Source organism: Seriola lalandi, unplaced genomic scaffold (assembly GCF_002814215.2).
Source record: "Seriola lalandi dorsalis isolate HSWRI2012SDOR001 ecotype SW California unplaced genomic scaffold, Sedor1 jcf7180002054565, whole genome shotgun sequence".
In the NCBI taxonomy this organism is placed as follows: domain Eukaryota; kingdom Metazoa; phylum Chordata; class Actinopteri; order Carangiformes; family Carangidae; genus Seriola; species Seriola lalandi.
The window spans coordinates 870,846-886,192 of record NW_019525118.1 but is presented as its reverse complement, the minus strand read 5'-3'; the positions used below and the strand labels follow the sequence as shown (position 1 = coordinate 886,192).

Sequence of the window (15,347 nt, the reverse complement as noted above, 5' to 3'; positions counted from 1 at the left end):
TTTTTTTTTTTTTTTCTTGCTCCATCCTGCTATGCCACTGTGAGTCTGTACTGAAAACAGGCTTTGAAGATGACACGTATTGGCATATGGTTAGGGATGGTTTAATTTAATTTGTGTGGTATCTTACAGGTCCCCTGATTACAACTGTTTGGGAGTTAATTGGTGTCGCTCGGTCCTCTGAGGAGAACAGAAGGCAGACCGAGGCTGGCGTGCACACACACCTCCAGCTCTTTTTTGTTTTATTAAGCAGAGAAGTGCATTGTTTCTTCATTCATCAAATGTGTCAGATCACCCAAAATTAGATCCAAGCGCTCCCTCTTTTCTCCTTGTTGGGATTTTCCAACTACCTGTTCTCGACGGCGATGCAGGAAGCTGTAGGCCAGATCAGCCCGCCAACATCAACCTGCCCAGAATGCTGTTTACCGCTTTTTATTTCTTCTTCTTTTCGACTCATCTCCATGTTTTCCTCGTCGGTGGTTTTATTTGAAAGTCAATCGTGTTGGTTCACAGTCAAACTGGCAAAAAAAAAAAGAAAAAAAAAGTAGCGTGCACAGATGTCGGTATTCAGCGGCTTGGCAATCAAAAGTAAAAGATGGCACGACTCCTTCATCACCGCGCGCCGCGCTTCTTTGAACGAGGTGGTCGTTGAGGCCGGAGCTCATCGCCAGCCCATTAGTGGAAGGAAGGACGAGGAGCAGATCCAAGGCTGTGCTAATCACACGCTGAAACCAGCCAAGAGAAGAAGTCTGATCTGATCACCTGACCGACAGATATAAAAAAAAGTAGAAGAGATCCAGAGATGATGTAGAGAATATTACTTCACACAATATGTCAGTGTTGGACAAACATACAGAGGATTTAGCTTTTGCACACGCCACAAATATAAAATCAAATGTACTGGTCCTAGAATGTAATTATAACAGCTGTGTTGCTGAATTAATAGAAAATAAGATTATTTCATCTTGTCCTGCTAAAAAAAACAAAAAAAAAACAAAACTTGTCCTGAGGGTGGCATCAGAGGAAACTGATACCTCAATAAAAATCAGCTGTACTGATCAGTATTTATTTATCAACAGTGAGTGTACCCATACAGAAATGTAGTATATGACATATATGTCCTTATATCACGAGTAAATATAAGGGGGATATATTATTATCGCATGTATACATCCTCCGGATATATAAAGATATGAGTTCATAACATATATGAAAGTGGTTCCAGACTGTTTATAATATCAACATGTATTGACAGGTTTTGGGACGGATATATATGTATTTAACATATATCTACAATATAAGCGTACAAACATACACATACATATTCGTATGGGCTGGACATACTGTAATCGTTCCAGTTTCTAATAGGTTTCATATATCATTTTTACACGTTTTTATTTCATAACCTTGCCCGTACATTTGCTTATGGATATTTAATGTGGACAGTGTCACGTGTGTTCATGATCTCACAGAGACCTCTCACCAACTCTGCTTTTTCTTTGCGGCATTTTTATGTGTTTATTGGACTGGACGGTGCAGAGACAGGAAACATGGAAACATGGGGATAGAGAGCGGCAGCAACGAGTCCTGCTAGTGTGATTTGAGTCGGACCTTCGATGTCCTCTGTCGCCTTCCTGCTTATGATTCCATCAAAGCTTCAGTTGTTGAAAAGCTGAGAAAGATCCAACAGTCAGCGCTGATCAGCTGGAGCCACTGATATGACAGACAGACAGACAGCGAGGAGGGCAGACGGACCGGCTGGTAGACAGGCCTCGGCGCTGGCAGCTGCATCAACATGCAGAACGGCATTCTGGGAAGACAGGGAGGAAGGAGAAGGGAGGCTTCAAATTGAAAGTGGCAGCTGTAGCTGAACTCCAGAGCTGTTTTTCTTTCTCTTCTTTTTTTTTCGACAGGAGGTCAGAAGTCAGCGGAGTCTGAAGGTCTTCTTCTCCATCAGAGGTTTTTCCTCAGAGCTGAACCCGGAGCACGCGCCACAAACAACACAACAGCGCGGTGACACGTCTCCTCTGATGGGACTCTTCTTCTCTCCATCCTTTTTCATTTTTCATCCTTCCTTCCTTAAAGAAACCCATCTCATTACGCTCGAGTCCCGACGGGATTAAGAGAACTTCCTGTCCTGTCGAGTCAGTCTCCAGCTCGTCCAGCTCCTCACTGTCACTCGCCCGCGTCGCTACATGTTTAATGCTGGTACATGAGTTGTGCATTTACAGCGTTTGGCAGCGTGCTGTGACACCAGGCGGTTATTGAATCGCTCCTGCTGCTTCTCAGTTTGGCTGTAGTAAACATCCCACACCTCCGAGGCCCCCGCTCGGATGTCACTGTTTGTTTCTATGTCGGAATTTGTTGACACGGAAACAATTGTTTGTGAGTGCACTGGTAAAACTCTCCATTATAAAGTCTGTAACGGAGTCCTCTAAGTCCTTTTCCTGTCTTTTCTAAAGGTGTTGACTCCGAGCTGACGATGAAAAGGATTTGGGCCTGACGACTGATGGGACCAAGTTGGACCGGGTCTGTTCCAGTCGGGGTCTGCTCCAATCAGGTTCAGTCACTGCCCGTCATAAGTCCCAGAGTTTTTAGTCTCACACTAGAAGGTTTTGTAAAGACTGGGGATCCTGCAGGGTCACTATTTACAAGATTATTTCCCATCATGCTCCTGGTCATTTACATTTACATTTTGAAATTCTACATCATTATTATCATTACCATCATGCACTCCTACGTGCTCTCCGCGCTTTGTAGGTTTCAGCTCAACTTCTGGTTTGTCACAAGTTTAGCTTAAAGCCGCTTTAGTTGCCAAAACACACTGAAAAATTATGTTTTTATTTTTTTTATTTGTGTCATTTGTAAGGCAGCGCTTGTTGGACAGCTTTGCATTCTGGGTTTGATTTTCTGACAATAGAGTTTGTGAAAGCAACAATATCCGGCAGCTGACTGTCACATCTCAGCTCCCGTAGCCTCTCGTTAATACTTAAATGCAGCGTTGGAAGGTTGCTATGGGTAACTGTAAAGAGATGAAGTGATGTGTGAAGATGATATTAAGAGACGGTTAAAGACACAGGAAGATTTCACAGAATCATTTTATCATCTTTGTATCAATCACTGGTGCTGGAGCAGAAATGATTCACACTTCAGGAATCCAGCTGGGTCGAGATAAAGTCACTGTGATTGGGGGAAAAAAAGCTCTCTGCAGCAGGTTTCAGATCTCTGCAGGTAGATATTAATAGTGATGTAAAATAAAATACACCCGTTCGACAATCTGTGACATCATTGTATTCAGTGGAAAAGTGTTTGTAGGACACTTTTAAAGATAGATAGGCTCTGTTGTGTTTTTCTGTGTTTATTAGAAAAATGTCCATATTACATAAAAACAAACAGAATGTGATTTTCTTATTATCACATTCATATTCTGGCTCATCCTTTGCTCCTCCCCGAGTCTATGCATTCAGCGTTCGGCCTCTGGTTCTCAGCGGCGGCGATGATGAAGTGAAGCTGTGATAATTTTGCTGTCAGTGTTATAAACAGGGTCCACCGAGTCTGACCCGTGGCTCAACACATCGCCCATGAATCAGCCAGGCCCTGTAAACACTTGGGCAATAAATAACTATAATTAAAAAATACTGGTTATTGCATAAATTAGGTAATCAATTAGGCTGCATTTGGTATTCATGCACTGCCTGCTCAGCCTGCAGTTTGACTTATTAGACTCTCTGAGGCTCCACCGTGGTTCACTGAGATTTGGAAGATGGTATTTTTCTTATACATGTGTGTGTGTGTTTGTGTGTTAGTAACACTGAGAGAGAGTAATGGTGCCTTTGCTTCTGGTTGCTGCTTTTGCACTGTAAACACAAAAAAAATCAACATTTTAACCAAATATTTAGTTCATTAATGAGTCCTAATATCTTAATTTCTTAAAAGAGTTGAGTAAATTTGGCTAATGAGGGGAAATAATTCAATTATTTTCGCAGTTCAGTTTTTCTCAGCTATTTTGTTTCACATTCATTAAATACTGTATTTTTAAATATGGTTTTATGCAGCATGATAAGGAGCATTTGGCCGATTAAATTAGCCATTTATGATATATAACTCAAATGATTCAATTATAGCTACTGTACATGTGAATTCATGAATTTGTTATTTATACGGTCGAAAAAAAGTGCTGACTGTGCCTTTAATCGATGTGCAGTTAGTTTACTTTCCCCTGCAAACAGGTTTCCTGCAAGGGTTTCTCCCACACTCGTCTCCCATGGTGCACCTCACTTAGAGATCATGAATACTTGATGGGAAAAAGAACAACAATTGTTACTTAAGTCCTCTTTAATATTTAAGGGACAAGCGTGGCAGGTCTGCAGCGGTGGCCTTGTAGCCAAAAGCACAGAGGAGTTTCGTGCAATTAACTGCCGGGGGGAGAACAGGAAGGAGGAAATGGAACAAAGAAAAATGCTTTTTGGTAAAAGATGCAAAATAAATATATTAATGCAACTGTTCAAACTGCTCCCATTTCGGCCTGAATTTAATTGGAGCCTCTGAGAACTCTGCAGAAATAAAACTGAAGTCGATAAACGTGCGCGGAGCCGACAGATTGCTTCATATCCATGCAGCGGGCTCAGCCCACATTAAGAATGGCCTCGGCATCTTCCTCCTCCCTCTGAAGGCTGCTGGAGCCTTGGCAGCAGCTGCTTTTGTTTATTCTGCACCTAACATGTCCTCCCCCAAAAGTTTACCCTTGATCAACAAGCATATTAGGTTATGCTAATATTAGTCGTCATTAGGAATCTGCTCACGGCGCCGGTTTCCTCTCCGTTCACTGACTCATTTGTTTTGATTACTCCTTGTTCCCTCCCAGAGCGTTAGCGGGCGGTGGCTCCGCTGGGCAGCGTGGGCGCGCTAACAGAGGTCAGGGGTTAAATTCTGCACATCTATATCATTCGTGTTAGCTTTCAGCTAATGTGCCTCTCCCACCTCCAGCTCTTAAACATGACAGAGGTGCGCTAATGGACAGTTGGAGGGCTTTAATGTACTGAAGAGCGACGAGCAGACCGACAGCTCCGGCGTCCATCTCTCTGCAGCAGAACACACACACGCACGTGCGTGCACGCAGAACAACAGCAGCCATTTACACTAAAACTCAAACATATATCCAACATAAGCAGGTGTTTAGGCTGTTAAGAGTCCTTAAATCACAACATAATGAGAAGAAAACAAAAGGTTTATTTTTGCTTTGAACAAATGGAATCTCTTAATGAACTCGAACAATAAACAGTAGATTAAAATCATTCACAGAAAGAGAGTAAACGAAGCAGGTGAAACTTTTTCTTTTTATCTGCAAATAAATGAGTAGCACAAACTAGCGGAAGCTGTTACTTGATAAATTATATTATTAAGATGATGAAAATAAAAGGTTTGGTCTGGGTCTATTTCTCCTGATTTAGTGGAGGCAGTCAGAAAGTCCTGTTATCTCTGATTCAGAATTAAACTCAAAAGTTTGAGCAATATGACATGAATGTGGCATCAGTCTCTAAAGCTACAAAAGCAGAAATTATAGATAAACAACAATAATGCATCATTTTGAAATGAGTTTTTGCATTTTGCTGTGAAATGCAGAAGTGAAGAAGTTTGTTCGTGGCGGCTGAGAGCTCTGAGTGATGGAGGGCTTTTGGTTGACTCATCGCCTCCCTGCAGGCCTCTAACTTTCCCTCTCCCTTGCTCTCCTTCCCCCCTCTCTCTCTGAGATTTTCACACTGTAAATCCTGGAAATCGCCAGCGAGCGGCCGCGGCAAAGACAGCGGACATCATCGATGTTCTGCTTCTCCTGCTAAGAACTAAATCCATCATACATTGTGTTTCTCTCTCTCTCTCTCTCTCTCTCTCTCTCTCTCTCTCTCTGTGTTTTATTTTTTTTCTCCTCCTCACACAAACTGAGGCAGATTGTCCGACCTTGTTCAGAGCTGCGAGGGATCAGCAGGTTTTCACACATCCTGTTATCAGCTTTTGTCTTCTCAAGAGTATCTGATGGAGAACATAAGGACTGGAGTGTATGTGATCATCCACAAACACAAACATTAACACCACCTTCAGTGTAGAGGGAGCTTTCGGTTTGATGCATGACTCCAGGAAATCTGTGCACGCTGCAGCAAAAAAATCTCTTATAATATCTAGTCTATTTAAAAATAATCTCTCAGAGCAGTATGACTATTTAAACCTGTTTGTCATTACAAATTAAGTTCTTTTATTTTCTAAAATGAACTTTCTTTTTTTTAAATTCTATTTTATTCTTTATTCTTGTGCAGTATTTTCAGATTTGTGATGTGAAAGGTGGAGAATGTAGATTAAAAAGTTTAACCACATCACAGTATATGTAACTTCACCACAGTCACAGTCTGCTGATCCGCTCTGGTTTCCTGGCTGCTCGGGAAATGCAGGGAAGCGGAGGAGTGCTTCCAATACACTGAGCCTCACCTCCGTTACAGCAAATAAACTACATATCTCATTATTACTAAAGGAGGGAGAGGAGTAACTTCACGTAAGACACAGTGAGCAGAGAGGGAGGGAGAGAGCGAAGTCATCTTCTTCTGGAGTTGAAGTAAATAAAGACTAAACTATTGTGGATGTCAGATAGAGGCTGTGCTCTGTGTGAAGGCTATATAAGAAAGATAGTCTGTCTCGGGCCCCGTTGGGTCACCTGGTTGACCACGGGTCAAGTCCGGCCTGTGGCCTTTTGCTGTGTGTCATGCTGTCTCTCTACGACTATAATAAAGACAAAAGCCTGAAAAAATAACTTCTATTATATTATTTTATTTATTTATTATTTATTATATTATATATAGTAATATTCTGTCTCTTCTAACTTTCCCTCTGAGTGATAATTTCATAAGGAAATCCTGCTGAACACAGCTCCGTCTTTGTCTTTTAATTTATGTGTTTGGTGATTTTGTCAGACGACGTCGCTGTTATAGAATCATGATCTGACCATAGGCGGTCCAGGTGACGACTTTTGATCAACATCTACATGACGAATGTAAAGAAGCTGATCAACACATCCCAGTATGACTTAAAGTGGTGATTTGCAGGTGATATGATTTTAATGTGTTGAATTAAACTGGACCTAAAGTGGTTTAAAAGTTGTAGAAGTTACATTAAACTGTATAAACACCAATGTAATCCCAATCACTACATTTTAATACATAGCAGGTTTTTTCTGCTTCTCATATTTCTACAGACAAACGGTCCAATGTTGGTTAAAAGGGAAATTCTTGTTAATTGCAATGTACAAACTCACCAAGTTAGTGGGTGAGACCTGGGAGCTGACGGTTCAAGGAAGGTCGGAAACCCACCTTTAAAGGAGTGCTGGTGTTTTTCTTTTGTCTCTGTGTAGACAAATACCATGGAGAGGAAAATATTATTCTAAGTGATAGAAATGATCAGAAAGAAAAACCCAAAATAAGACTAAAAAACATTGACATGTATTGAATTTTCCTTTTGCTCTCGCCTCAGACAAAGACTGTTTGTGTTAAAGTGCTGGGGCAACACTCAAACGGCACTATTAATGTTCACAGAAGAAGAAAAGCTCGGAGGGTCAAGAGTGACACCATCTTTATCAGAGAAGTCTACTTCCTGTTAGCCGCCAGCAGAGCGTCCACAGGAAGCTACGGCTTGACCTCCGAGATTAAAGCCTCCACCGCTGCTCCACATCCCTCCTTCAGGGGAGTGAAAGTTGTTCACACACAAATATTGATCCACGTATAAGAGATCACAGGCAGACAACACGCCGAAACGCACATACACACGGGCCAGGACGGCTTTCTGCTTTATCTGGGATTTTCTCTCCCTGACAAAAGAGCTCATGGCGAGCTCGTTAAGACGGGTCGTGGAATAAGGAGGGCGGCTTCGCTCGTCCCCGAGATGGAAGATGAATCTGAGCCTAATGACCTTCACTGACAGACGTAATTCTATCAGGACCCAATCAGCTGGAGCAATTAGGCGCTCTTTGTGAGCTGTGGAAAGGGTGTGTGGATCCTAACCGGGGTCAATTAGAGAGTATAGAGCCGCCGCTCGACTCCCACTACATCACTCTGTCACCGGCTGACCAGCCTCCCCCTTCCACTTTAATCACATAATATAAATGTATCTCACTCGCCCTGCCTTCATCTCTCTTTCTCTTCCTCTCTGTCCCCAGGCAGCTTCATCTTGGTCAGCCAGGGGTTTTTTTTTTCTTTCTCTCCCTTTTTTTTTTTTTTTTTTAAATCAGTATGGGCCGTTTTCCTCATATTATTTCCCTAGAAAAGCTTCCTGTTGTGGCCTGGAGGTTATCAGACGCAGCAGAGTCGCTTCATTCCCCCCGCAGAGTCTCTGAAGGGTCACATTCTCATTGTCATTGATCTTTATTCTCATCTTTCTGTACTTTTAATAGCGGCTTCCTCTTGTTAGGGTGTGTTTGCATATTAGTGTTTTAGTCTCGATGGCAGCCAGTGACCTCGAAAAAACAGAAACCTCTGCTGCTGCACATCAGAGTTCAGTCTGAGGTTTCTGCAGATCGCTCTGATCACTGTTTTTTGACTGGAATCAAGACCATCATAATCACAAACCTCACCCTCTTCTCCACCTGGTGTTATCGTGTAATCTTTTCTCTGGATGTCTTATCTGCGTCAGGAAAAACACGTTAATGGGGGGTAATTAGATCTCATAGAGAAGCGTCACTTTGCTTGACCTGATACTCATCATGTTTTTTCACAGGTCGGCTTTTAGTGTTATTTGCATATTTTCAGCAGGAGAAGGAAAACAAAGCCAACTGGACTCAGTCAAGACCAGAGACTGTCAGAGACGACATGAGACCATGAGTCAAAACACCCACAAGACCCACATACAGGAGATAATGGAAAACACGTACGGAGGCCAGACATGAGACCAGGACTAGGGGCCAGATTCACAAAGACAAACTTAACAGCTGGACTTCAGATGGACGTGTAAGCAGGTGTCGGCCTTTATTTTAGTAATGTCTCGGACATTCGGAGGAAGAGAGGAGCAGAGCTGCAGCCACCTGGTGGTGAGTTGGATCAGATGGCAGGGTCTTTGACTCCCACCTCCAGAAGAATCAAGGTTAATACCAGGTGGAGAAGTCCAGGTGTCTGGACCAAGTGGGACATAGTCTGCTCCAGTGTCGGGTCAGTTTGGATCATAGCCAACAGATAAAATCATAGTGTTTCAGATCATTTACCATTGATTATTTATTTAATGTCTTGTGTTTTTATTAAAAGGTTGTGGAGTTTAAATTGTTACCAACCCAGTTTGATCTACAGTCAGCTGTAGCTCATTAAAAAGAAATGTTCATATCCTTTAGGCCGTTTTCTTCCCCATAAAACCTTTTGAAAACCCTTTTTAAAAAATAATAAGACACATAACTGCTTTTTACAGGACATAATCACCACACAGTGTTCAGCCCTGTGCAGTTGAGAAGTCAGTATAATATCATGTCTGAGCTCAACGCTACAACACTAGCAGCCCTACACTGATTCTGCTGAGAGTCCCCGATGATGCATTGTCCTGTCCAGAAGGACTGACGGTCCCTGAAGGCATCACGATGCTTAGCTAGATAAATTTGGTACCTCCGGTCGTCACTGCATCTGCGTCCCTCCTCAGATCGTTGCGTCTTCCCTGTAGGACGCTCTTGTGCAGGCCTCCATCTGCGCTGACGGCGAGCTCATCACTCAGCTGGCTGCATGAGAGCACTTCAGGAGGAGAGAGGAAGAGGAGAGGGAGGAGCCCGTCGGGGGATGCCGCTACCCAACGACAACAGTCATCAGCAGAGGAGCATTCTGGGAATTCTTTTCTTCTCCTCCACTCCTCAAAACACATGTTGAACCCATCTGCTGCCGCCCGGCTTGATGGGGAGGCACCTGACATGTGAACGCCGCACATCATCCGAAGTTTGTGACAAAAGGCAATGTTATTCTGTGACAGCCCGTGTGGTTGCATTGTGGGAGGTTGGTGGCAACGCAACAGACTGCATTTACAGGGGATCGGATCACGCCACATGAGGTACCTTCAGCCGGTTTATCGCCAATGCTTCGCAGAGGGATATGAGCTGTGTGTGTGTGTGTGTGTGTGTGTGTGAGGGAGGGAGTGTTTGTGTGTGCATGTTTTGTTTACCTGCAACCCTTCAAAAACAGCTAGCGTGCAGAGTGAGGTAAATAGTAAAGAAGAGGTAATTGCACACAAGGGGACGAGTGTGTTTATGTGCGTGTGTATATTAACGATGGAGTGCAAATGGGAGATAGTCTCAGTGTGTGTGTGTGTGTGTGTGTGTGTGTTTATCTGTGTGCAGCAGTGTGCAGAGAGCTGTATGTTTCATGCCACTGCAGAGTTGGCACAGGTGTCAAAAAAAAGTCTGTAATTAGAAAACAAACAAACAAACAACAGCGTGAGTGAGTGATGGAAGTGAAGGAAGTGGGCGTAGAGGAGAGACGTCTGTCAACGTAGGAGGAATCACATGATTAAACACCAACAAACAAGACGAAAAACAGCTCAAGTCGCAGTGATTCAAGGAGAAAATGTAGATGAAACATGGAACTGCTTCACTCTTGGATGGACATGAAGAACCTCATCCAATTATCAGTAGTAAAGATTCTTTTTTGTTTGTTTTATTAAATAAAAAGTCAGATTCCAAGCCTGGGGACACAAAGACTGAAGGGGGAGATTTCAACTACGACTCCCAAGATGCATTTCATTAAATTTCATTAGCTTCAAATTCTGTGTGCGTGCTTCAGCTCTGTGTTGGAGCTAGAATTCAGCAACTGTGGTGTCAAACATGAAGCATTAAATTAAATTAAAGTAATTAAATTTGTAAGTTGAGGAACTGAAGATATTAACTTCTCCTTGATCTGTGCAGCTACAAATCCTTCGTATAAAGTTGGTCAGAACGGTGGCGACAGAAGAAATAAATATGTTGTAGCATGTTAGCTTGCAATTCTACACCTTTGCTAACAAAATTACAGTTAACATGTTATCATGCTAATACTTAGCATATTTTTGACCTATTGACCTCATGATGGCACTGAATGAATTAATGAATTCATTCCGAGACATGAACGTCTGAACCAAACTTCATGACAACACAATCAATAGTTTCACTGGATCACTGGTGGAGGCACAGTGGACTAAAAGTATAAAGTTTTTACCTGGTGCTGGTGTTAGATTGAAGATCACAGTGTCATTAAAATTGAATGGGATTCAAGACATTTTATTTTGTGGAAAATGGTAATAAATATGGTTATTTACTAGTAGCTTGGTCATAAAGTTTTTACCAGAGGGCGACACTATAAGAAATAGTTTGCTGTCAATTTGGCCATTAAATTCAGATTTTGTTTGTGTACAAGTGGATGTTTTGACTTGGCAACGGCGCTAGAGTAAGAGGTCAAGAGGTCAACAAGATCATCAGGAATCATCCTCTGGAAATTATGAGTATCTATATGAAGTCTGAGATATTTCTCTGCACCCAAGAGTTCGGCCCAGCTGTTAGTGGGACTGAAAAAAAAAACAAAACCACAACAACAACAAAAAAGAACTGGCATCTTCTGCATTAATTTGTCCTTCAGGTTGCCATGACAGCGAGCACTTTGTGAGATTTGAATGTTGGGTTTTGTTTTACTGACTTTGTGCTGTAAATAACCTGCAGCAGGTGGACAGGCACCTTAAAACTCTGACATTTATTATCTCTGCAGGTGCTGGCAGCCGCTCGCAGAGAGTCAGCACAACTGGAGGCTCCTGACAACACAGTGTACTGCAGGTTGACCTCTGACAAGAGTGTTTCTGTGTGTGTGTGTGTGTGTGTGTGTCTGTGTGTGTGTGTGCGTGTGCGCACGCTGCATGCATCCTTACCAAATGATATGTCTGAGCATGAGAAAAATAAAAACATCAAACATAAAGTCAAATCAGCTCAGAGGAAGTTCGTTCCAGAAATAACCTCAAAGCGCTCCTGAGTGCGCCCTGTCTGCCCCGCCCACCACGACCACCCACGCTAACTGGGTCAGCAAGGTTGGCGAAAACTAATAGTGCATCATTTTTAATTGCCCCTGCACACAATTTCCTGACAGATGCCATCACCGCTAATTAGTTACTGACAGCATTATCAAGTTCTCGTCTCGTACAGAGGGGCCGGTCCTTAACGCCACCACCAAATTAAAGTGTTGTGAACTAACGAGCACGTAGAGGCGCCAATTAAAAGACGAAAAATGGCTTGTGCTCCGGCTCCGTCCCCGAGGCTTCACATGAAAGCTCTGCTCTCTGAGATGCTGCTGGAAGGAGGGAAGAGGCTCCGAGACGAGAGCCGACGAGGGGGCCTCTGGCAACTCAGGACAGTTTCCCCGTCAGAAATATTTCAACACTAATTGGTGCGTACAAACAATATGTTTGAGACGAGGCTGCGGGCGTCACGTGACTCCTCTGGAGATGAATGAAGACGTATTTATTGTATTTCACACCTTCACTCCCTTGACACGTCATCCGCTTTGATCTGTTAACTGCTGCTGCTGGTCGTCTACGTTATATGTGACTTCCACGTCCTTTAACCAGAGCTCACTCAAACATCTTCAGATCGATTTCCCTCCTTCCTTCCAGGCTACCACTTGTTTCCCATCTATAAAAGTCAACTTGCAAAGACTTAAAAACTTGCTGCAGATCGATAATCAATCACCGTTGACATTCAGCCACCTTTTTAAATTAAAAAAACTTAAAATCAATGTTAGCTTCTTTAATACAGTCTCCAGGAAATCGTGCTAACACAAGTTCAGCCAACCTGCACCTTTTTTTTTGGTGTACATTTTCATTCCCATAAACAGTGATCAAATCAACCTGCTGTTACTGAACTTCACACCAGAGCAGAGATGAGCTTCCTGTCTCAACATGACGAGCATCTCCGCGAACGTTATGTTGTTTATACTGTCATCCAGTGACCAGAAGTGATGCTTCAGGATCTGTCTGATCGCATCGTTTCCTCCTCAGTAATCAGAGCGGCACGTGATGATGACGGGAGCAACGGATAACCTTCCACGTTTTAATGATGAGGTAAGAATCAACAGGTTTTTCTAAATCCATGTGTGTGTGTGTGTGTGTGTGTGTGTGTGTGTGTGTGTGTGTGTCATCAGACGCGTCCCAACTACTGGAACAATCACGCCTGCCAGTCAACATCCACGCTCGCTCTGCTCAGGTGACGCTGACATCCCAGGTCTCACTGCGCTTCAATAACTAGAATCACCGGTCTCGTGGTTGTATCCCTGTTACAGGAAATATGGCCACAGTCTCTCTTTCCTGAGTGTTGAATAATGGCCAGAAGTGTTTTTGCAGAACATTACGATGTCACAGTGAAGTTGACCTTTGACCTTTTGGATGTAAAATGTTTTATCCTTATAGACGTTTGAGTTAAATTGGTTCATAATAAGTGAATGAATTTGTGAGACCTTGACCTTTGACCTTTTGATCTTTTCCCACCATATTCTAATCAGTTCATCATGGAGTCCTAAAGAAAGTTTGTGCTAAATGTGAAGAAGTTCCCTCAAGGCGTTACCGAGATATCGCGTTCACGAGAATGGGACAGACGTTCGGACGGACAACCTGAAAACATAAACACCTCCGGCTGAAAGTCAAACCACACGAGTCGAGCTGATGTCAGTTCGAACGGTGCAAATTAAACACACTGCGTTCTCCAGATTCTGTGAATTAGATGGATGTGTCCTCATGTGAATGGACGTGATTAAAGTTCACTCATTAACTCAGTTAGTGCTGCATATATGTGCTAGCGGGCTTTAAGTTCAGGCCTCCCCACACGCACCAAAGTCATTAATAAATCTCACTTCCTCCGACGCTCTCCACGGTCACATAAACATCCACTGCTGCAGCATTCTTGTTCTTTTATCACACCATTTTAATCACTCTGCTGTTTTATCACTGCGCAAATAGACTGAGCCGGAGTCGAACAAAGAGAACACAACGACCCGGTGAATGCAGCAGTGAACGCTAACGGCCCTCTCAGAGAGACCTTTAAATCTGAGGAAAAATACATGACTTCATCCATAAAATCATCCCTCACTCCTCTCAGCCGCAGCCATTAGTGCTAATTCAGCTCTCAGCTTCCCATCACGGCACACACTAACTGCACCTCCTGCCCCAGAGCTCGCGACCAAAACAAACACTCTGGGTTTACAGGGAAAAGAAAAAGAAAAAAAAAGAAAAAGGAAAAGGCCTGAAAGCGGTGTGGCTGTCAGGCGGAGTATTTTGCATGATGTATGAGGCTGCGATGAACGTGCACCTCGCTGTGACTCTAAATAATTAAGGGAGAAAAAAAAATGAAAGCTTCAAATGTTGTCTTTGCAGAGGTAGCGTGACTCACCGGTTAATCAATGCTAACAGGGAGTGTCAGGGGACCAAACAGATCAATTCCCCTGATGGAGGCAGGGAAGCCAGCTTCAACTGTGACGCTCTGATGGACTGACAGGCAGCGGGGGGGGGGGCACAGAGGGCAGCTACAGGGAGAGGGGATACACATGGATTATGTATCTGCTGCATCTGTTCATAAAACAAAAGCTATATAATGTAATAAATAAATAAAAAAATTGAAAAAAGGACAAACACTGGAGCCTGGTGATTTCCGTGTCTCTGAGCTGATAACTGGTTGTAGCTGATGCAAAGATGCTGACATCTGCTGCATCACTTCTTTTTATTTTCTTTTAGCTGCATTATTATAGTTGCACATTTTTCAATTTTGGACCCATCTGTGTTATTTAAAGGATAAGGCTGCTGTTATTAGATCTGTTTCTTACTGTCAACAAATCATATGAAAAGAGCCAAACCAGCAGCGTGTTCGTCCGTCACTTCCCCACTTCCCCGCTCCCTCAGAAGTCAAATCTGTTGCATCATTACTAAACAAAACAAAACAAAACAAAAAAAGGCTAAAACAGCTGTAGTTTTTATCAAATGTGCATTTTTAGGAACTATTTTTTAGCCGTGGATTAATCCACATTCGGTCTAGTGAGAATTTTCCTCAGCAGGACGGTGTATGAGGAACTTACCTGAGTGGACATAACCACGAGGGTCCGTGCAGTTTCAGGGTTTCATTACAGCCCTAAACAGTTGCACTAAACCGCTGTGTGCGAAGGCCTCATTACTGCTCCCTCAGTCGGCCATAAATCGACGCAGGTACACTATTGCCGTTCTTTCCATTGACAGCTCTACAGACTGGTGGAGAAGAAGTGCAAGTTTACCATCTGTGCTGTGTTTGCCAAGTCGTCCAGCGGCACCACAGCGGCCATTATCACCTATAGCATCTGCATTAGCCTTCATTC

General features: G+C 43.1%; 1 long non-coding RNA gene across 1 annotated transcript in view; it reads left to right on the top strand.

Annotated features, from left to right (window-relative positions):
• Positions 1–11,942, top strand: part of LOC111662568 (uncharacterized) — a 19,309-nt gene extending 7,367 nt beyond the window's left edge. Inside the window, exons 2-3 of the long non-coding RNA XR_002761332.2 lie at positions 2,460–2,557; positions 11,733–11,942. This is a non-coding gene — a long non-coding RNA (uncharacterized LOC111662568). The remainder of the gene's footprint in view (positions 1–2,459; positions 2,558–11,732) is intronic.
• Positions 11,943–15,347: the final 3,405 nt, after the last annotated feature.